The sequence below is a fragment of the Caretta caretta genome, chromosome 9 (genome assembly GCF_965140235.1).
Source record: "Caretta caretta isolate rCarCar2 chromosome 9, rCarCar1.hap1, whole genome shotgun sequence".
In the NCBI taxonomy this organism is placed as follows: domain Eukaryota; kingdom Metazoa; phylum Chordata; order Testudines; family Cheloniidae; genus Caretta; species Caretta caretta.
Window position 1 is genome coordinate 93,644,081 of NC_134214.1, and position 23,688 is coordinate 93,667,768.

General features: G+C 39.4%; 1 long non-coding RNA gene across 1 annotated transcript in view; it reads left to right on the forward strand.

Annotated features, from left to right (window-relative positions):
- The first annotated feature begins 8,533 nt into the window (after window positions 1-8,533).
- LOC142073306 (uncharacterized) overlaps window positions 8,534-23,688 on the forward strand; it is a 585,757-nt gene continuing 570,602 nt past the window's right edge. Inside the window, exon 1 of the long non-coding RNA XR_012670110.1 lies at window positions 8,534-8,634. This is a non-coding gene — a long non-coding RNA (uncharacterized LOC142073306). The remainder of the gene's footprint in view (window positions 8,635-23,688) is intronic.

The following is a 23,688-nucleotide window of genomic DNA, read 5'->3' on the forward strand; positions in this document are numbered from 1 at the left end:
ATGCAAGTCCACCCAGGAATTAAAACTATGCGCTGGAGGACTTGGCTAGGTATTGTTTTGGCTAAGGATGTATGAGTTGTGAGTGGGAGGGGAGAAGCACACAAGAACAGACAAACAGAGGAAGTTACACACACACAGTCTGGACAAGCATGGTGTGGTGCTCACTAAAAGAGCCTTTGTGGCTCTAAGAAGAAAAAAACTCCTTTTTGGTTCCTTGTGTGTTCAGGGAAACAGGACTCTGTACATTTCTTGTAACTAAACAAGATTACATCAAAGGTACCTGACTCCATCATCTGTTTCTCTTTCTAACTGGAACAATCTGCAGGTCCCTAACTTTTGGGCTAGTTGCTTGGACAAAAAGGGGTAACACTAGTATAACTGACTGCTTTGTTAATGTCAACCGTAACTTATCAACAAACCCACACAATCTGTACCCTAACAACTTGTACCTTCCCAATATGCCCACAAAGAAAGGTGGGGTTTGCTTGGCGTGTATCCAAGTTAATGCTATTAATTAAAGTAGCAAAAATGGGTTGAATGGGCAGTATGTAGATTGCAAAATTCTACAGTTTAAGAGAAGCTAAAAGCAGCGGAGAGCTATCCTCTCCTTGTAAAATGAGTGTGCATTCAGTGTGACAGATATTTGATACCCAGTGTTCTAATTTCAAGCAGTGTTGGTTGATTGTGACTGGTCATAGGCATAGTAGTATCTTTTCTGTTCCCTGACTGGCTGAGTGTAATTTAATTGCTTGTGATTCACAAATAAGTCCTAGACCCCATCACTGTTGTTCCTGTTACATTACTCAGCTATATCATATTAACACTGGCCACAACTTTCCTGTGGGCCATACAGTGCACTGGAGCATAGGAAATAAAGAGGAAGATTATTCAAACAGTTTTGCAAATTCTGAAATTGCTTTTGGATTCTGTCTTGCCCATCCCACTTCTTGTTTGCTTCTCCATGAGCATTCCTGTGAATGGGTTTAGTGTGCATGCATGTTAGGGAATGGCTGTTCTTAGTGTGTGATTATTGTATTCACTTGCAAGTGTGAACATGGACATAAGTTATTTGTACTGTAAGTGCTCACCTCCTGCTAATAATGTTTGCCACCTTACAGAGGAGCAGAAGTAGCACCATGTTAGTGAGATGACAGCCACATGCCACACGTGGAAAATAGTTGAAGCGGGTAAGTTGCTAACAGCACAGAAGCAGAAATATGTCTGCATGAAATGGCTGAACAGTTTCAAATGACAAGCAGATGAATAAGAGCCAATGGTCTGTTGAATGACCCACGAACAACAATATGGGGTAAATTCATTAGCTGCATGGTTGCATACAAATGTTTGATCCATTGTGCTCTCCAATAAAATGCTGAAGAGAGGATTCAATGATTATGGAGCAAGGAACACAGAGCAGCCGTATGCTGGCCTAGAGTCATACATATCAAAGGGTGCAAAGGAACATAGATTCACTAGGCCAAATTCTACCTTCAGTTACAAACCCAGTGAGATTGCCCTTGAGCAACTGGGGACAGACTCTGTCTCACCAGCTTCTGTGGATTTCTTATGTTTGCTCCGTGAGGTTCTCAGCACTGCCAGTGATGTGATTTAAAGCAGTTGCAGAAAATAATAAAAGATCCCAATCTTGAACAACATTCAGTAGATGCAATTAAAGATTTAATAAAACTTGCATCCATAACTTGATTCTTCTCCCCTCCCCCCAGATCACCTTGCTGAAGCTGGGTGGGTGTCTTATACAGCTGTGATGCACTCAAAACCCTGGTCTTAAAATCCACAATCACCCTTTGAAAGAAGCTCTTGAATATACTAAATTGCTGTGATCGGTGCAGTTTGTCATTTCAAATAGTCTGTGATATGATTTAGCCAAAGGATTTAGAGACAAAGATAAATAATCACTGAAAGTATTTTCTGTTTGGAGTGGGAGGAAGACATCTCACTCTTTAAAGAGTTGTGGTATGATGGGGACTTAACTGGATCTTACAGACAGATTCAGAGGGCACATCTACACTGCAATAAAACACCCACGACTGGCCCATGACTTGGGCTCATGGGGCTTGAGATGCAGGGCTATAAAATTGCAGTGTAGATGTTTGGGCTCGGGCTGGAGGTCCAGGCTCTGGGATCCTTGGGTTCTGGTTCCAGTCTGAGCAGGAAAATTGACACTGCAGAAGCTCCACAAGCCCGGGTCAGCGAACACAGGCCAGCTGCGGGTGTTCTGTTGCAGTGTAGGCATATCCCGAGGCTTCAGCATCCAGTTTAACCAAACTGACCCCAAACGATTTTAGGTAATGGTTATTTTCAGTAGTTCTTTTGTTGTTGCCTTTTCACAAAATGCCCATTGGTGACAGCAAAATGGTTTTAAAGAGCCAGGGACATAGTGAATCAGAAATGGGAGCACCAAAGCTGTGACTTCCACAGTAGAGTTAACTTTATCTTCAATTCTGATTTGCTGGTTATTTTTCTATTCATTAAGCTGTGTGTTAGAGATGAAGCCATACGTTTAGTGACCATTACTGGGTATAAAGGTCCCACTCACTACTTGGGTCTGGATGATTAGTTGAGTCCACAGCGTAGTTCTTACTTAAAGTCATTGCGTAAGCAGTGGGCCCATTTCCACCAAGTTGCTTTTATTAGAAGTTTCACAGAAATCCATCTGTACATGAGGGGTATGGCTGGTTCCCATAAGCTCTAGCTGTGCGTGAGACACCTAAGGGATAAGCTGGAATCAGTCTCCTCTCAGGTCTTTATGGATGATGGAGGACAGACTGGTTCTAATTGGATTGGATATCTGCCTCTTTTTACCCTGAAACCTGTGGACATATCTCAAAGAGGTGGAATTATAGAACCCAGCTGGCCCAATCAAAGAACATTGCTCCTTGCCTTTTACCATCTTGATCTTCACATGAGGATTTGGCAACTGAGTAGCTGTTAATGATCTTCTATCTCCAGCAGGTAAAACGTTGTCACAGCTTTTTTGATCTGATTTCAGTTTCTCATTGCTTTCAAGATTTTCTTAATAGAGAAGAAACTAAGAAGAATAAAAGACATGGATTTTATAGTGTGTGTGTGTACACACACACGCTCTCACACACCCACAATAAAATTCAAATGTAATATAGAAATATTCTGTAATATGTAATTTATAAAATATACATATAGGGCAAAATCATGGCTCCCATTTAAGTCCATGGCAAAAATTCCTTTGACTTCAGTGGAGTCAGGATTTTACTCTTAATGACCACCCAATCATAGAGTCTTACTGCAAGATTCTAGATGTGATTTCTAGTTCACAATTTTTTTTTCTGTATTTCATCCAAACTTAAAAATTAACTTTGCTTCTCCTCTACTCCCTTTGCATTTGCTTTTCAGAGATTGAGTTCTGCGTCACTGCATGAATGTTCTCAAAGTGAATTTCATCTCAAGTAGGAAGTCTTTTGTAAGCGTCGGGGTGTTGCTTGAAACAGTGTGATGATGGGAGTCCCCAAACCCTTTGCCTGACCCCTGGTAAAAACCTAATTGAGTCAGACAATGAACAAAGCGTTCACGACTCCCATCCCAATTTAAAACCACACAACTGTAAATAATCCACTTTAAATAATCCACACAACTGTAAATAATCCACTTTAAGAAAAAAAGAAAAGAAAAGAAGGAAATTCAGGAAAAATTATAAATGAAATGCATATTAAGGCAAGGGTCTGGTGGAGCCGTTAAGAGGCATCCCAGTATTAAATACTTAGTCCTGCCATGAGTGCAGGGGACTAGAGGACCTCTCAAGGTCCCTTCTAGTCCTATGATTCTAAATTTGGGTCCCAAGCCATGTCGATAGTTCACATAGCCTCTGCAGTGAAGGCTGAACAGAGTTGTTAAGATAGAGTGTTCCTCCAAAAAAACACAAAAGAGCAGTGTTCATGGACACTGTGGGGCACTATGATACAAGATGTTTGAGTGTTTAAAAAGAAAAAAAAGGCTTCAGTGGACTTAGAAATGTAATAAAAGAAGGATGAGACATAAATAACTAAACTGTGGAAAATCGTAATCAAAGAGTCTTACACCCCTAGGTGAAATGGGGGTTTCCCTAAATCTCAGGTGGCACCATTCTGCCTATGTATCTGAAGACTCTTAAATATGTTGTTTTATCTGTTATGGTGACCACTCTTTTACCCCACTAGGCTGGCATTTTCATTCATTTGAAAAATTGCAGCCTTAGTGCTTGATGGAGATTCCCCATTTTGAAAGGTCCTGAATTCTCATTTAATGAAATGGCATAACATCCATTTACTTGAGTGATGCAAGATCAGGACCAAAATGGGGAACGGCAATCTCTCCCAACACAGAAGAGGCTTTTGAAGTATTCTCACTGCAACCTCTGTATGAATCTAATTTTCCACCTTAGCCAAAGAAAAGGCAAAGATAATTACGAGTCTCACTGTGAGATACAATACACTTTATGGGGAATACACAATCAGTCAAACGTTTGAATCACATGGTGACTTTTTTTTTTTGACAAGAGTAGCCATTTGCTTTTGAAAATAATGAAGACAGAACATTTTCAATTCAATCCTTGTGCTATTGTTCCTTGGGAGCTTACATTTAATGATTCAGTAGAGAGAAAGGAAATATATATGATGCAAATTTGTTAAATATTCAGCACCTTCTATTAACCAATTCTAAATCTACAAGCTAGAAAGCTGATGCATGATAATACCCTATTCAATGACCTTTTATATTTATTCTCTGGAAACCATGCTTTAGACTTAATAACCATACTCTCTCATTATCATTTATTCTTACCTAAAAGACTAATTTTGCAGTCTGCAGGGGAAAACTTTTCCTTCTAATTAGTTCTCCTTGATTGTAGTCCAAGAGAAATGACAAATTTCACCTTGTTGAAGATGCCTCTTGATAACAGTTTAAGCCATCTGAGAGAGCGTGTATAATTTTTAACATGCATATTTGTTCTCCTGGGTTTGCACCATAACTTTGTCCAATCATTTTTTATTCCGCTCCTCTCCAGTAGTTGTGACCTGGAGAACAAAGAGCTAGCTTGTCTTCCCTTTTCTCTGGGCAGAATTTGATTGGTAACATAATGAAACATACAGGTATAGTAGCAAAGTCCTTAGGAAATCATACTCAAGTGTTATTTACTAGGGAGCTCAGAGCATTCATACTTTGCTTTATTTTAATTAAATTACTGTTCAAAGGTACCTCCAAAAATGCACCCATAGCCTCTGAAGGGCATCCAGTTGTGTGCATAAACTAGATGTGTTTGCCACTGGGAACTGGATTTGGCCCTTGAGGTCAATAGCAAAATTCCCATTGACTTCAATGGATGAAGGATTGGGGTCCATCCTTTGGAAGTATACACGTAATAATGCGTAAGTGCCTGATTGCACATGCCACACATGTATTTGTACATCACCTGTGAGATTTGTTTGGTTTTTTTTAAATAGGAGAGATTGCAAATACTGTGGATACATTTTTGGAGGCTGCTTTCAAATTTGCCTATTTGCTAAAATAAACTTTTGCCCCTAGCCGTCTGACACGGCATTAAGGGCTAGGCTTTAAAACAACATTTACCAAACACGCTAAAGATAAAAATGCCTCCTTGAAGTAACCAATTTATGCAGAATGCAATTCTCATACACCACACAAAGGTGGAATACCATCACAGGCCCCGATTCAGCAAGGTGCTTAAGCACATGGCCAGCTTTTAGCATGTGAGTCATTGAAAACACTCTCACATGCTTAATGTTAAAGTTAAGACACATTCTTAATTATCCTGCTAAATCCAGGCAATAGAATATACACCTTAAACTAAGTAAAAACAATCCACAGAAAATGCTAAACCACAAGAGTAGACGTAGAAGTAAAGACTGAAAGAGCATAACAGGGATCTTAGAGTGTGTCCAACAGCAATGTACATTTGAGGCGAATCAAACATCTTGGTTTTTAGTTCAATGTCTTTTTAGTAGCGTGTAATTCTTAACATCAGACTCTGGAAAAGAAAGACGAGTATAATAATGCTTTCAGAAGTAAATCACAAAGTCTAGGTTGCTCAGATCTAGGGCAAAGAATCCACAAAAACAAACCCCTGGATGGAAAAAAACATATATTGGTTTACAGAGAAGAGATAAATGAACAAATGGACAGAAGGCTACTATTACTTTTGTTCTTTGAATTCAATCCCTTCCTATAAAAATTATTACTTTAAATTAATGTATATAATTTTGGATAGGACATATTAGTATATAGCGACTGACAATGTCAGCATGGGAATTCATTACATATTTATCTCAGTTTTAAAGCCAGGAGAACAGTGTCTGCATAGATTTCTTTTTTTAAAATATACTCTTAGTTATTCATAAAGTACTGCTAGGTTTTTCTGTTCATGCTCGGATAAAATCCAAACATTATCATCACTTTGTTTAACAAAAAAAAATTACGGTTCTTTGCCTGGGCAACATCTTTTCCCGCATTTACAGAGATATCTGAAGGGTGTTTACATCAATTTTACATTTGAAAGGCATGATTTTCCCCCCTTTTCCTTTGATAATCTGATGTTCCATGTGAAAAATTCATGCTGTGGCTTTTCAAAGCAAAATTGCAGTCTGTCTGACCTTTCTTAACATCAGCTTTTAAATACTGTAGGTGTTTTCAAAAGGAATAGTACATAATACCAGCAGACTAGTCCATTTAACTGTCAGGAGATATGAATGGATTCTTTACAGCAAATAATGTACTGAAAATTTTACCTTGTTTTTGCTTATGGGATATTTTCATTTCATTTATTCAAAGAATCTCTTTGGCAAATTAACATTTTCCTCTCTAGATTTTAAACAATCCATTTGCTGCAAGTATATCTAGTTTGGGTTAGCTGTGACTAGTCGTAAACAGAATAATATAATTTCTGCTCCCAACTTGAGGAGCATAACTCTTATAAAGAGGAGGGCCCGAAGAAGCAACGTTCTGAATCTCTCCATGAGAGAGCGCACTTTGGGGAGAAATAGCAAATAATCCAGATTAGGCCATTTTAGAATGTTTTTTTAACCTTTTCCCCTCCTGAACAACACCCCCTGTGAAGAAGACACCTCCCGGAGCGATGCAAGTTACAGTGACCTAAGCTTTGTTCATACCACCGACATGGCTTCCGCCTCTTGCGGAGGTGGAGTAATTGTGCTAACTGGAGAGCGCTCTCCTGTCGGCATAATGCATCTTCACCAGATGCATCAGTGCAGCTGCATCGCTGTAGGGCTTCTAGTGTAGACCTGCCCTTGGTGTTTGTACAGTGCCTAGAACAATTTGGACCCAATCTAGTGCTTCCATAATATACAAATAATTTAACCGCAAAGGAGGGCCAGGGGAATAAATTGAGGGTTAGAATTCTGTCATGTCAGTATTACTGGAACTGAATTAAGAAAAAGTAAACTGGTTGAGATGCAGGCAACTTTCCAACTGTCGAGCTGTTGTATGCAGAGATTTTGCCCCTGGTGGCCATTTTACATTCAGGAGCTCTTCTGGCTGCTGGTTCATCACTTGAACTCCCCAGGCTGGCACCTCTAATATGCCTTGAGACTGGCACATTTACTTTGTGGCATGGTGATATTTAGCCTCCCCCCATCCATTTTCCCCAGATTTCATTGGATGCAGGATGCAGGAGGTGTCTGGTTTTAAATACAGATCATATCCTCGCGTCTAGCTTTGTTTTGTTGTAGTAAATATTAATGAGTTTGATGGCTGGAAGCAGCACAACTGTTAAGACTGGCCTCTGAGACTTGGCAAGAAAATAAAATTCCTGAGCCAAGCTCTATTGAAATAAATAGATTCATACTTCCAACAACTTGCTTGTAATATTTAATGTGTGCCTCTTTCTAGAGGTCATCCAGCTTGAGCTTTCATGCTGGACACAACTTGCGACCTTGATTAAGAAAAAATAGCTAAAGTTTCTTTATAGCCAAAGCTTGTACATTTACTAGAACATAGCCTAAGTATGGTACGTGTTCTGGAGCTAAGGCTTACAACCTAGGTACTTCCATGTTTTTCTCTTCAGGGAGAAATACCAAAGCCTCGCTCAGCCAGAACTCCCCTTTGCTTCAACAGGAATTTGTAATCTAATGAGGATTTTATAAACCAGTCAGCATCTTGTGCCATTTCCAGAACTTTATAGTTCTACCACGGGTTGCACATATTGCAAGAATCAAAAAGCACTAATACACGTGAGCATGAACAAGTTAGTTTATTTTCCATTTTGGATGAAATTTAAAGGGAGGTCTTATTTGATCCTCTCCAGTGGTTCTCTCCTTAATGATGCTCAGGTCAAATGTTGCTTATCCAACGGAAATAAAGAAAAAAACCTGAATGAAGGTTCAGGAAAGAAATACTAGATAATCATGTAGTTTAAAGAACTAAAAAGTTACCAACTTGAAATGAGAGCGAGCGAATCAGCCATTAAAATAATGCAGCCACATTTTACAATGTGCTTTATATTTGTAAGGTGATTGGAAGAAAAAAGGCTGGCATTGGGGAATTCCCGTTAAAAACAATGAGCTGAGCAGAGGAAAATGTACAGCACTGGAAACATTAGAATGCCTGGTATCTGCTGCAATCTGTGATACGGTAATAAACAAGATACTCGATGTACTATGCGTAGTATGCTGACTTCTTTGCTTTAGGAGAGTTCATTCATGGTTCAGTTTTTGATCTAGTTATCTTTTCGCTGTCAACCTTGAATATTGTCAAGGGAGCACGAGAATATGTTACTACCGAAAGCAATCATGCTGTTTCCAATGCACTTGATCTCTAGCATCTTGTGCAAATGCACATTCCTGGCAGACAACGTCACTGGCATGGAACAAGCATAATAATTCCTGTTTGCTTTTCTGGATGCTGTGATGATAAACATCTCTCCCTTTTGTGGGTAAATTATCAAATAGATCTGCAGATTTTTAGATAAGATTTACGCTGGAAGTCATGTGGCTTCCCATGCAGCCCTGTGTTAATGCTAAGGGTTAATTTCCTATGAATGAAATGCAATGTGAAAGATATATTCTAAATGGCTGTGCCTGCCAGTTTACTTTAAGCTAATAAGTGGACATAAATAGTCAGTGTACCACTTCCAGATAGGAAGGCAGGCTGTTATAGGTGGGACTGGTAGTTTCTGTGTATAAAATAAACAAAAGATAACAGATCTATGGTAGATGATATTTTGCCTAATGCACGAATCAGCATATTTCTTCCAAATAGTGGTTGCTAATATTAGTAACTAATTTATGCATCATCTTCTCCTTTAACATGCATGTTTAGTTTGTTGAGAGAACAGTATTGTAATGGAAATGATGGCTGCCTATGCACCAATTTTCTTCAAATGAGTTTGCATTTCAGAGTATTTAAATCTAAGCGTAATCTAACATAGAAACCTTTTGAACTGCATGGTTTAAAACTAGTTGTTTGACAATGACATCATGTCAGTTCAACAAGAACAGCCAGAATTTATAAAAGCTCCTCTGCATCACGCCCTAAGTCAATTAGGGTTGCCAGGTGTTCATTTTTCGACCGGAAAGTCCCGTTGAAAAGGAGACCTGATGGTGTCTGACTGGATCTGACTGGACACCCAAAGTCCGGTTACTGTGGGTGGGGGATGCAGGGAGGCGCCAGGTAATCGCCTTCTACCTGCATTGTGGGGCTCTGCAGGAGAGTCCCTCTTGACCGGGGGCGGTGGGGTGGGGGAAAGAAGAGAAAGTGGGGAGTTGGGGGCCTTGGGGCAAAAGGTGGGACAGAGGCCGGCCCTCAGGGTCACACAAGATAAGTTCGGTTCTTCATTCTGAATGCATGGGTTTTCAGATCCCAGGCTTGCTATAAAGGCAGGAATCATTTGCAAAATTCAGATCTTGGTGGTTTACTCCAGAAGATAGAACTTATTTTGCATCCTGCAGAAAGTGAGCTGGCTTGGGCCAGATCTGATAGCTACAATGCAGGAAGGTATTTATTTTGGCTCAAAGGTGTAATGTGGGACCCGTGTGATTCTCCTATACCCTCATGCGTTCATCAATCACCAGTACTAAAACTCTAATTGAGGCGGCAGGATCTAGCCTGATACCTCAAACAGGTTGCAAAATCTGAAGATGTAAAATCTGAGTTTATAGCTGGAAGCTCCAGTCCAGTCTTCGTTCTCTGAGTCAGCTACAGTGTCTCTGCATTTTATACAATAAGTACTTGAGCATGTAGCTACTCCATTGACTCTTGGCTCATTGAGCACTCTTGGAGCTCTGCATGTGGAGTGGCTGCAGGGCTGGATTGTAACTGAATTAAAAGGCTATAATTATTTCAAGGTGGTGCTAGTGATATCATTTTAAACAGTAGACTGAAGCCTAAGTATTTTATGTCAGCAACATCTAATTAAATTATCTTTTAAAATGTTATATAAAACAGTATTGTGTACAAATCAGGATAACTTTTTCTGCAGAAATGGAATAAAAAAGCAAAATACTTGTAACTGTCAACCATTTTTTGTTTCTCATATTATCACTGTGCCTAACCATATTATTGAACATGCACAAATGAGAGGCAAAAGATTGGTTAGTGGAATTGCCTTAAATGATGCCCAAATAATAGTTAAAATGCACATTGACAGATATTTGGGGAGGTCGTTAGCTGGTGTGATTTGGCGTAGATTTGTTGGAACTGCATCAGTTTATACCAGCTGAGGGCCTGGATTTTATCCTTCTCTGACTCACTTTAGAAATCAATCTTACTGTTTTTTGGTCCCTCTTTGATTTGATGTCAGTTTCAAACTCTCTTGCCACTGTCTGCCAGGATAGAAGTGGTAAGGAGATTAGAAAAAAAAAACATTTTTACCTCCTGGGCTTTCATTTTTCTATAGCTACTAGTAGTGGCTTTAGTCCTCTCCTGACACTAGGCTATCACCTGTTTTCTCCTTCACTTTTATTAAATAAGTCTTTGTTTAATAAAATAATCTCATAAGGTGGAAAGGCATGTTAGATCATTTTGGGCTGCCAAACACACACATTTCCTTCAGTATATTCCCATGCCAAAAATGTTACCGAGTTACAGTTAAGGTTCCTCCAGTGAGTTTCCTATTAACACATCTATTAAAAATCAAGGTGATCATGTCAAAGCAGAAGTAAAGTCTAGAGTAAACTCAATTCACACTGGTTACCGACCAAAAGTCAAAAACACCTACAGATGCTTCCTATCCACAACAAACTGCCTTTCCATTTCATACATACAATCACACAAAATGCCCACAGTCAGTTCCTCAGAATTTCACTGAAGGACACAACTTTAACTCTGAGCTCATCAAGAATAAGATATCTTACTGACAGATATACCTATACTGTACCAGTCTGTTCTTGCTCCCTAAAGAATTGGTGTCAGAGATAAACTGAATTGGTCAAATTTTATTTTTTGTTGAAAATGAGATTTTGTTAAGAAAAAATAGTTTCACCCCAAACTATCCAGGTTTTGCTGAAACGTTTTTAAATTAGAAGCTTTTTCAGTTGGGTTTTTCTATGACAACCACAAACTTTTTGTGGGAAGGAAAATATCACTTCCTGACCAGCTTACAGATAAGCTTGTGCATTAAAATGTCTGAGGACACAACAGGCAATTAGCTGCTTACGCTTTGCTTTGCTGCCTGTGCCGAGAGCCAGTTATGTTTAGAAGCAGAATTATATATCGACTTCCCCAGGTATAAATGGAAACAGTAGGTCACACAGTGCTACAAATGTTAATCATATTTGTTAAAAGTGACCTGATGTCTGAAATTTTTTTGTACAGTGACATTTGAACTGTGACTACAAGTCTAAATTGCAAAAAAAAAAAGCATGTTTAATTCCTGTCTCCTAAAGTACTGAACAGATTGCCTTGTACATTGCAGAAAATTAGCTCTCTAACTTCCCTAAGAGGAAGTGATGTAAGTTTTATGTGGATACACACGATGGCCTGGTCTACACTGGGGGTGGGGGGGATTCTATCTAAGATACGCAACTTCAGCTATAAGAATAGCATAGCTGAAGTTGACATATCTTAGATCGACTAAGAATCACTTACTTTGTGTCCTCGCGGCATGGGATCGACAGCTGCCGCCCCCCCGTTGACTCTGTTTCTGCCTCTCGTCATGGTGGAGTTCCGGAGTCGATGGCAGAGTGATCGGGGATCGATTTATCGCGTCTACACTAGACGCGATAAATCGATCCCCAATAGATCAATCACTACCCGCCAATCTGGCGGGTAGTGTAGACATGGCCGATGTTACTTAAATAACAAGATTTAATCCTCACTGAAATAGCAAATCTTAGGAGTACCCTAACTGCAGAGTCACTACTGAACCTCCATCATTCCTGATGTTTTGTCCAGTTTAACTGAAAACAAAGTAAGTGCACCTGCCCCCACCCTTTCTCATTGGAGACTGTTCTACAGTCCTCTAGACATTTTTGTTTTTTTCCGATCACCATTTTAGGTTTCCTTTTCCTCAATCTCACAACATTCTTTCTGGTTATACTTCCCCAAATGGAAAGGGCAGAAACCACAATAGTCTCTCCAGGTTAGATAGTTCACTTTCCTATATCCTTTTTTTTCAGATTGAATCTCTGTTTCCAGTTGAGCTAAGAATAAGAAACTGGAAGACAAACACTTGCTTCCCTGTTCTCGCTTTTAAATAAATCAAAAGAAAAGATGTTTTCAAAGTGTCACAGTAGTCTTAAGCAGCACACGGTTAAACTTGAGAAATGGGAGAAATCTGCAGGGAAATGTGCACTTAAAATATTTGTTAAATATAAAAACAATGTATTCTTAGCACTTTTTTTTCTATAAACTTCAAAGGAGGTAAGTATCTTTATATGGAGAGAAATGTTTTTTTGATTTGGTTGTGGAATCCCCATCGCTGGAGGTTTTAAGAACATGTTAGACAAACGACTGTCCCCTATACTTAATCCCGCTTCAATGCAGCAGGATGGACCATATGATCTCTTTAGTTCTCTTTCAGCGCTACATTTCTATTATTCTGTGATTCTATTATGTTTTTGTAAAACGCACAAAACTTGCCCACTGTTAATGTATGGTTGTGAATGTGAGGATGTGATGACTTTTAAAACTCCAGCAGGAGCTGCGTTCTGGGATGCATGTACCATAGGTATCCCGAGTGCCAGCCATTGCTACTATATCTACATACTTAGAATAGGTAATATCACAATATTGCCATCACTAGAAAGTGACTAAGGGTCAGTTTTTAATGTCACTCACCATAGAATGTGATATGGTTATGGTATATTTTAAATATAGCTCATCATACTGTAATCTTTTCTTATGATTGATTGACTCCTATTATCTTGGAGTATATTCAAGTATCATGTTTTAGCAGCCGAAATGCTGTTAATTTGTAATGGAAGAAAACTGTGAAAGACAATATTTAGAGAGGAACAGGAGTTGGATAAATCAGAAACCACTTTGTATTTGCACGTATACAAGTGGTTAAACTGCTCAAGATAGTTAAGACCAAAGCAGACTGTGAAGAACTTCAAAAAGATCTCACAAAACTAAGTGATTGGGCAACAAAATGGCAAATTAAATTTAATGTGGATAAATGTAAAGTAACGCACATTGGAAAAAATAACCCCAACTATACATACAATATAATGGGGGCTAATTTAGCTACAACTAATCAGGAGAAAGATCTTGGAGTTATCGTGGATAGTTCTCTGAAGACGTCCATGCAGTGTGCAGCGGCAGTCAAAAAAACAAACAGGATGAAAAAAGTGATAGAGAATAACTTATTGTCCTTATATAAATCCATGGTATGCCCACATCTTGAATACTGCGTACAGATGTGGTCCCCTCATCTCAAAAAAATATACTGGCATTGGAAAAGGTTCAGAAAAGGGCAACTAAAATGATTAGGGGTTTGGAACAGGTCTGATATGAGGAGAGATTAAAGAGGCTAGGACTTTTCAGCTTTAAAAAGAGGAGGCTAAGGGGGTATATGAGAGAGGTATATAAAATCATGAGTGGGGTGGAGAAAGTGAATAAGGAAAAGTTATTTACTTGTTCCCATAATATAAGAACTAGGGGCACCAAATGAAATTAATGGGTATCCGGTTTAAAACAAATAAAAGGAAGTTCTTCTTCACTCAGCGCACAGTCAACCTGTGGAACTCCTTGCCTGAGGAGGTTGTGAAAGCTAGGACTATAACAGGGTTTAAAAGAAAACTGGATAAATTCATGGAGGTTATGTCCATTAATGGCCGTTAGCCAGGATGGGTAAGGAATGGTGTCCCTAGCCTCTGTTTGTCAGAGGGTGGAGATGGATGGCAGGAGAGAGATCACTTGATCATTACCTGTTAGGTTCACTCCCTCTGGGGCACCTGGCGTTGGCCACTGTTGGTAGACAGGATACTGGGCTGGATGGACCTTTGGTCTCACTCAGTATGGCCATTCTTATGTTATGTTCTTGATGTCTATATCAGCGGTTCTCAACCTGGGGCCCAGAGCCCCCTCGGGGGCCACGAGCAGGTTTCAGGGGGTCCGCCAAGCAGGACCGGTGTTAGATTTGCTGGGGCCCAGGACAGAAATACGAAGTCCCACTGCATGGGCCTAAAGTCTGGGGTCCTGAGCAAGTTAGCTTCACAGTGCCCCCTGTGGTGTGAGGCCCTGGGCAATTGCCCTGCTTGTTACCCCTTAACTCCAGCCCTGGCTTTTATATACAGGAAAAACAGTTATTGTGGCACAGGTGGGTCGTGGAGTTTTTATAGCATGTTTGGAGGGCCTCAGAAAGAAAAAGACTGAGAAGTCCTGGTCTTTTTTTTTGTTTTGTTTCCTTTCCTAACTTTTTACATTGTTTTTTGAGGCTATTTAGTGAATTTTGATGGCAAGTTATTTTGTGGATTCATATTTAAAATTGACAAGGTAACATAGCATTGCATTCCAAATAATGATTATGCCAGTCTTCCTCTGCTGTAGTTGAAAAGGTAACAATAATATAGTCAGAAAAGGGGAAACTGAGCATACTCTTTCACTTTATTGGCAGATGCAGATGGGTCATGCATGTTGAATGTTGCTTTAAGTTATAATTGGACACTTACGTAATTATGCTGAATTGAATACACATAATATCTTTGCTGTACACTAGATAGCTTCATAGTTCAGTCCTGCTTCCACTGAAGTGAATGGCCAGGTCCTCTTGGACTTCATTGGTAGTAGCATCAGACTTCTTAGACTAATGTCATTCAGAAATATCCCGACTTAAGTGCATGCATTTGAAAACCTATAAAACCTAGTGAAGAAATGAAGAATGAAGTTAACAGGCTTTATTTGCAGGCATGAGGAAATAAAGGGGGCAAAATGCTGAGGGGGGTTTCGTCCTGGTTTTGTCAGACTTACAGAACTTGCCCCTAGTTGCTGGCAGTTTTCGTGGCTCCTGTGGGATGTAGCTGTCACGGAAGGTCCTGGTTGTGAAGGGACAGAGACAGTCTCATGTGGACAGGATCAATTCCATGTGGAACATCAGGACAGCCACCTGATTTCCCAGTCCCATTAAGCTGGACTCTGTTTTCAATGGGGAGGTAGCATAGAAGGCGGCATGAGGGGATGGTGTGTTCCCATTGTCCAAGAATAGACACAACCTGGACAGTAGAAATGCAAGCTTCCCCACCTTGCCCTGACAACGTACTTTCGCTATGAAATAGGCTAGTAATTTGAGTAATAGCAACAACCAGTCAGCACTCCTTCACTGGTATTTATTGTGAATGAAGTCACAAAAGGGAAAGCATGTGGTCCAGAAGGACCAGAAATATACATTCTGTAACTGAGAGTTTCAATGAAATTACTTTGAATTTACACTAATGTAACTGCATGACTGAGAGCTCTATTTGGGCTCTCTACACTAAGATGAGACCAAGATGACTTGGTGACAAATGAGGAATACATACAAGAGAGTCAGTGTGGTGTGTGTGGTTTGTTTGTTTTTTTGTGTCCATGTGGATCGGCTCTGAGAGCATCAAACTCGTTTTGCAAAGACATCAGATTTCTTTATTCCATTCAGTTGTGATTTTCTACATCGGACTCTGGCAGGGAGCAGGGGACAGTTGCTTTCCAAGAGAGAGCAGAGGAAACATAGATTAGTACTGCTATGCTATAAACTGCATTCATATCCAAACAAAGCTTAGTCTGGTTCCTGTATTGGTATGAAACTGAGTTTGTTTCTTTGCTTTGTGGTCTTATCAAAGCCACAGTATCTGTATTTTATCCTGGTAGGTCTATTCTGATATTTAAAAGAGGGGGGAAAAGTAATGATTATGTAAGGAACAAGTTTGACATGACTTCCACCGACTAGCTCAGAAAGTTGTAGGCTTTGACATAAGTAGGCCACAATATTTTACAGAGATCATCTGACAAGAAAGCAACATTTCTTCTATTTGTACGGTTAATATGGGCAGTAGAAGAAATATGTGCAATAAATCTCCTAATGGCCTGACTCTTTGTATGTTTGCAGTTTCGTGAATCACAAGCAACTTTTGAACAGGAGCCATCTGCTAGCATAATACTTTTAATGATACATTTACTTGAAATTCTTTTCACATGCCTTCCAGACTTCCTTTAGCAAAAGAGATCAGAAAAGAGTAGTTGGCTCAGTTGTTTGTCTCTGTGACAAACTGTCTCTCTCGATTTGAGATGACAATCATGCTTGTCACTTATCTCCTTCACTTCAGGGAATACTCCTACATTATCCTAGGTTTTCTCTCCCCTTCTTAAAATCTGTCATATTACTAAAAATATAAATGTTAACATTATAGATTTGTATATTTGCCTTACTCATGGGAATAGCTGCAGTGATTTTTAATGGAATGGCAATATGGGAAGATGTTTTTTTTCCTAGGGGTGTCAAGTAATTTAAAAATATTAAGCACAATTAATTGCACGATTAAAAATATTGTGATTAATCACACTTTTAATCGCACTGTTAAACAATAATAGAATACCATTTATTTAAATATTTTTGGATATTTTCTACATTTTCAAATATATTTATTTCAATTACAACACAGTATACAAAGTGTACAGTGCTCACTTTATATTTTGATTACAACTATTTGCGCTGTAAAAAGTAGAAATAGTATTTTTCAATTCACCTATTACAAGTACAATATCTTTATCATGAAAGTTGAACTTACAAATGTAGAATTATGTACAAAAAATAACTGCACTCAAAAAAAAAGTTAAAGTTTAGAGTCTACAAGTCCACTCAGTCCTACTTGGTCAGCCAATCACTCAAAGAAGTTTGTTTACGTTTGCAGGAGATAATGCTGCCCTCTTCTTGTTTACAATGTCATGTGAAAGTAAGAACAGGCGTTCACATGGCACTTTTGTAGTCAGTGGGAAGCAACAGAGGATCTTTGACATCTGGAAGATACTGGAACAAATTATTAAACAATCAGTTTGTAAGCACCTAAAGCATAATAAAATTATAAGGAATAGCTGACATGGCTTTGTCAAGAAAAAGTCATGGCAAACCAACTTAATTTCCTTCTTTGACAGGGTTGCTGGTCTAGTGGATGAGGGGAAACAGAAAACATGATCTCTTGATTTTATTGAGGTTTTTGAAACAGTCCTATATGACAGTCTCATAAGCAAACTAAGGAAATGTGGTCTAGATGAAATTAGTATAAGGTGTGTGCAAAACTGGTTGAAAGACCATAGTTATCAGTGGTTCACTGTCAAACTGGGGGGACATATGTAGTGGGGTTCCAGTGGGGTCAGTTCTGGGTCTGATATTTTTCAATATTTGCATTAACAACTTGGATAATGGAGGGGAGAGCACACTCATAAAATGTTCAGAGGGTACCAAGCTTGGAGGGGTTGCTAGCACTTTGGAGGACAGGATTAGAATTCAAAATGACTGGGACGAAATGAAAAATTGGTGTGAAATCAAAAAGATGAAATGCAATAAAGATAAGAGCAAAGTACTTTGGATGGAAAAAAATCAAACGTGCAACTACAAAATGGGGAATAACTGGCCAAGTGGTAGTACTGCTGAAGAGGATCTAGGGCAGGGATTGGCAACCTTTGGCCCACAGCCCGCCAGGGTAAGCCCCCTGGCGGGCTGGGCCGGTTTGTTTACCTGCCGCGTCCACAGGTTCGGCCGATTGCAGCTCCCACTGGCCGTGGTTCGCCGCTCCAAGCCAATGGGGGCTGCGGGAAGCAGCGTGGGCTAACTATAGGGATAGCTAAGCATGGAAATAGACTACTAAAGGAAGTTGTGAATCCCCATCATTGGAGGATTTTAAGAACAGGTTGGACAAACACCGGTCAGGTGTTGGTCTAGGTTAATTGGTCCTGTCTCAATTCAGGGGGGCTGGATCTGATGGTCCATCTCAAGGTCCCATCTAGCCCTATCTTTCTATGCTTCTATGAATGAAAAGGGTGAGAGCCATGGTTATAGCACTGAGTGAAGTAAATGGGGTTTTGTAGGACAGTTTTGGACAGATTGTAAGGTGGGTGATAAGAAGGACTGAGTGCAACAATAAATTTCTTAAACACTGTTATAAAGAGCGGTGGCAGCATGTGGGCCAAACTTTGCACCTGCTATATCCTTTACCACACCTCTGACTTCAGCAGATGTGCATGGGATGTAAAACCACAGCATAATATTACAGGTAGATAAACTGCACTGTAAATTCATATACACTGAATGGTGGGATAGCTTGTATTGGGTAGGACATATATGCATACTGACTATGGATTAGTGACATCTTTCTTTTGTTAGTATTTTGGTCCCTCCTTTTATATCTCATACTCAGTTGTGCACAAAGCAGTTTGCCTGTGAAGGGAATGGCAGAGCGCGCTCATGATGACAAAGTCAAAGTCAGAGATTGTTTATAAAACTGGTCACTTGCCAGCTTAGTTAAGAATTTGGTTCCACTATCATTCCCCTGTAAAGCTTGCCATGACTTGAACGTTGTAGTACATCTCGCTGTACAACATGCGGTAAGTGACAAAGATGATCATTAAGTTCTATTAGCAAGCTATGAAGCTAGTTTTAGATGCAAACAACACACTGCAGCTGTGATCTCAGATACCAGTTTATCCTACAATATTTTGCGCTCATGAAAATGAGGGACTGAACATCCTGGAAAGAGCTGTGAGACGGAACCCTGTAGGGTATCAGCAATGGAGCATGGGGCTGATAAATCAAGCTAGATGGGGTGATCCTCCAATCTCTATTAGGGATATACAGAAGCCAGGGGACAAAAGAAAAACATTGAGACTATAACAAAGATAGGATTTAGATTGTCAAAGAAACATTGATCTATAGAACTAAGCTTCTTTGGGTTTATTCTAAATTTAGGACAGGAAGAGAGCAAAACTTGTAGTACACAGTGTGTGGATAGCAGGAGTGCAGGGATGACTTTGGCAAAAGTATGTAGCTGGGACTGGCAAGAACATTGCTGGGAATTTGAGTTTCTGAACTTTTGAATAGGTCTAGAACATGAGATTGACAGAGGTATGGTCCTTGTAGCAGTAAAGGGGAAAGGGTGACATTTCTACAAAAATCAGAAAACTGAATCTCATGAAACTATTTCAAGTGTGAAGATTTCTATCATATCTATCAACTCACCCTAGTTTGGTTTATAGACAATGGCCTTCGTCTTGGGTGTATTTATACACCCAAGCTCTCTGCATTTGTCCTTATGCATAATACAAAGTACTCCATTTAGGAAGGAACAGTCAGTTGCACGCACACAAAATGTGAAATGACTGCCTAGGAAGGAGTACTGCATAAAGGGATCTGGGGGTGATAGTGAACTACAAGCTAAATATGAGTCAGTGAAACACTGTTGCAAAAAAAAGCAAACATCATTATGGGATGTATTAGCAGGAGTGTTGTAAGCAAGACACGAGAAGTAAATCTTCCGCTCTACTCCATGCTGATTAGGCTTCAATTGGAATATTGTGTCCAGTTCTGGGTGCCACATTTCAGGAAAGATGTGGAGCAATTGGAGAAAGTCCAGAGAAGAGCAACGAAAATGATTAAAAGTCTAGACAACATGAGCTATGAGGAAAGATTGAAAAAATTGGGTTTGTTTAGTCTGGAAAAGAGAAGATTGAGAGGGGACATAAGTTTTCAAGTACATAAAAGGTTGTTAGAAGGAGGATGGAGAAGAATTGTTCTTAACCTTGGAGGATAGGCTAGGAAGCAATGATCTTAAATTGCAGTAAGGATGGTTTAGGTTGGACATGAGGAAAAGCTTCCTGTCAGGGTGGTTAAGCCCTGGAATAAATTGCCTAGGGAGGTTGTGGAATCTCCATCACTGGAGACTTTTAAGAGCAAGTTAGATAAACACCTGTCAGGAATGGTCTAGATAATATTTAGTCCTGACATGAGTGCAGGGAGCTGGACTCCTGAGTCTCCCTTCGAGTCCTATGGTTCTAGGATTCTATGAAGCCAGTCAAATTTCTGAGTTGGTTGGTTTGTTTTTAAACTTCTCATAAAGTGATAAGTAACAAATTTGTTTAATTAATTTAACAACAAACATTGGTTTTTAGATGCTTAATGCATTATGTACAGTGGGGAGTGAATCCTTACATTCCTCACTAATGCTTGTTCAAGCGCTCTGGGACCAACTCTCCAGTGCCATGCACATTATCTTGGTCTTCTGATTAGAAAAGTGCAAGGAATGCAGGATTTGACACTCTCTTTGTTTAGGCTGAAACGTTAGTAGACAGTGGCTCTCACGATGCAAAGGGCTGGGGACTAGGGACTCACAGGAAGATCGGCAACTGTCTGTGTTTACCTCCATAGCTATTCTTATCACTTCATAAATTACTGTGTATTGACTGATATTCCCACTGATGCCTTGTCAGTAAGCTTAAAAATGTCATCCTCTTGCGAATACTCTTGATCACCCCTAAAATGAGGAGATTACGCCTGAACAATTTTTATCACCATCATTTTTAAAAGTATACCTTTGTTTCCAAAGGTAAATTACAACAGTAATCCTTGACCTTGGCATTTGTAGGTCCTTTCCTGTAGCTTATTTAATAGCATATTGATAGAGGGGAAATATTTTTCAAGTTAAATAAGTGAGCTGCAGCTAGTGTTCTGTTTCCCTAACTGGCATAGGTAAAGTGAATTTGGCAGATTACCAGATAGGCTGTAAAGATAATCCAACCAGCCTACAACTTCAAGTATGGAAGTTTAAATAACGTAATAAATTAGCTACATGACTGCAATTTAACATTGTTTTCATCAACATATTTTAGCCTAAAAGCTCAGCATCTTGTATGTCCCTGAGCAGGATTTATCTGAAGACATTTCAAATGATATATAGGTAGTTAAGAATTTCTTTAAGACTGACTGGAAAATTGAGTAAAATGGGAAAGATCTCCATCATCTGGCCTGTATCACAATTCCACCTAGAAATATTGGCCTAAAATTCCATCTAATTCAGGCTCTTGAGGTACGTGAAATTATATTATTTTCATATCTTTTTGCCAATTGTAGTCAAAATAATGACACTTTTGACAGAATGTTGGATTCTTAATAGGATTAAATCAGCTGTAGTTTTTCACTAATGACTTCACAGCAGTGTACGGCTACTGCTAAATTTGTGTTAGTTAAAAATAGTGAGAATGTGAGTGGCCTTTCAGAGTAAGGGCTTGTCTTCATAACCAGGGAGATAGACGCAATGGGTATCGATTTAGCGGGTCTAGTGAAGACCCGCTAAATCAATGGAGAGCGCTCTCTGGTTGACCCTGTTACTCCAGCTCTCCAAGAAGAGTAAGGGAAGTCAACTGGAGAGCATCTCCCATCAATGCAGTGCAGTGAAGTCACCAGTATAAGTTGACCTAAGCTACGTCGACTCCAGCTCTGTTATTCATGATCTGCTTAGTTTTAAACAGCTTTGCACCATAGGAGTAGACCCCAAAATTAGGCTCTTTGTGCATGAGACAGGGACAAAGTCTCTGGATGTGCTGGGGAAATTAAGACGTTAACAGGGGCCACCTGTACCCTTTGACAGGGGGCACTGGTACGGTTGCTAAAATGCAGAAAGGAGGGAAGGACGTGACCCTGGCTTGACGCTTAGGGAGATTAGTGCTGCCACAGCCCTAGAGTACTCTAGTTCTTTCGTGCTGTGAGCACCAGGACCAGGACTCTGCCTGTGTCCTTATGCCATTGTGTAAGAGGCAGGGCAAAGCTCATTATGTCCTTTCCCTAGCCCAAGCACTGCATTTTCCTTATGTCTTTCACTCTGGCAGTCTCTGAGCATCTGAAGCTCACTGCAGATGCTTCAGCTCTTTCCCCCGGTTACATTTCACATTTGGATTTGCCATTTTAAGTGGAGGAAAAATTATCAATGTGATTCAGGTCCAATAAAATCAACCACCGACACCCAATGACTACATGGGAGCAGGATTTGCCCCTTATGTCTGAAACAGTCCTATATCAGGCACATGACCCCAAGGAAATGCCAGCATTTTTCTCTGATGCGGTTATATTATCACATGCAAACCAGCATGTACTTCCTCCAGCCAAAATGTTCCATATTTGTTATTTACTGTGTCATATGTAAATGTATTTAAAGAATTGTGTGTTTTCTAATGCTAGCAAACCTCCTACTTCTACATTTATCTTATCTTAATCATAACCCATACAATATAAACACTGCACTTAGTCAACTTGCATTATTTTTTTCTCATTAATGCATGTTGAAAACAAGTATATTAATTATCTCACTTTCTCCCTGACAGCAAGGATTCTGTATCACTTTCCATTTTCACTAGGGTTCTGATTTAAAAGAAAATAGGGAATGCGTGTGGAGGGGGTTTAAACAAAGAAATATCTAAATTCATAGATTTCTAAAGTGAGATATATTTCCCAACCTACTTAAATGTGAGCCTCATTAAAGTGGCTGGGATACATTTACTAAAGGAGTATTTTATTCAAAACAAAATCTTGTATGAGAAAAAGAATTATTTCACATTGCAAGAACAGAGGAGGGAGAAGTTATTCATCCTTTCATAATTTTACTTCAGGATGGAATACGTGTGTATAAAAAGGGACGTGTAGCTAGGAATGAGGAATGATAAGCATTTAGAGAGAGAGAGGAGCGCTAAGTTTTCATATTGAATTAAGGCTCTCTTTAACTAGGGTAAAGGCATTTACATGGGGAAAAAGACTAAAAGATTACTTCACCAGGGTGAAACTAAGTGAAAAATGATATCACATGTGAGATGACTTTTATAGAAGAAATGTAGAATATAGCATCTTCTCTAAAAGTGACTAAAAAGGTTAGTAAGTAATGCTAACATTATTATGAACATTACAAGGGCTTAAATAATCATGGATGTGACAAGGGAAAAATAAAATGGAGGAGAAAATCCATGGAAAGTGCAGACTTCACTCAGTTTTGCAGAATCTATGTTTTTGTTTAATGACTAAAATTGTATCTCTTTTGGTTTTGAAGATAACCTTCCTACCATAAATCACAGAACTGCTGCCTGGTAGATTACATATATCCTAAAAGACTGAAACAAAGTGGCAAGAGAGCTATTAAGCCTTTCCATTCTTTGTAACAAAGGGTTAGGTTCAAAGCCTGATTTTGATAATGTAAATATTTAGATGTTGAACTAGTTTATTTGGGGGGAGGGGGAGGAAAT